Below are 612 nucleotides of genomic sequence, written 5' to 3' on the forward strand. Positions count from 1 at the left end.
AAACCGGCGTAAGACTTCCGCTGGTCTTATCAGTATATGTGATATGGATAGTCTTGTCAGATTGATTTATTCATTTGTCAGCTGTGAAGCCTGATCTTGTAACTGAAATATGTGAATCCAATTTTATATTTAGACTTACGTAATCTTTTTCTGTGACAGAAGTCTTCACAAAAGTCCAGAATCAAGTCAGTCATCACCGGACCAAATGAATCGAATAAAAGCTTTCGTTTCTGCTTTTCGGTAAATAATTCGGAGAAAGCAATACTTTCTCTCGCTGCTTGCCATACGCACCAAGACGAGAGGGTCTGTGCGGCCTAAGCGTTTGGGAAGAGCCGAGTTCGGAATGAGAATGCGTGGAGTCATGTTGGAGGATGTGGCTTTCACTCTTATCCAGAGTCACAGGAGCAGTTGGCAGCGTTGCCTCAGTTCACATTTCCGAGCGTGTTCAAGTCATTGTATTTTTTGCTACGTCGGGAAAGTAGCTTCTGAGGTTCTTATTAGTCACGTGCTTTGCAAATTATTTCATTACTGTTCCAGTGTCTCTCTAAATAGAGTGTACGTGTGCAAACTTAGATTCGTTACATATGCGTCAACATTAGAATATAAGCTTTC

The 612-nt window shown here is 41.3% G+C and overlaps 1 protein-coding gene across 1 annotated transcript in view; it reads right to left on the bottom strand.

The window, feature by feature from the left end:
• The window catches only part of LOC119587440 (forkhead box protein O4-like), a 6936-nt gene that overhangs the window by 4403 nt on the left and 1921 nt on the right, over window positions 1-612 (bottom strand). The window lies entirely within an intron of this gene.

Source organism: Penaeus monodon, chromosome 22, assembly GCF_015228065.2.
Source record: "Penaeus monodon isolate SGIC_2016 chromosome 22, NSTDA_Pmon_1, whole genome shotgun sequence".
NCBI classification, from domain to species: Eukaryota; Metazoa; Arthropoda; class Malacostraca; order Decapoda; family Penaeidae; genus Penaeus; species Penaeus monodon.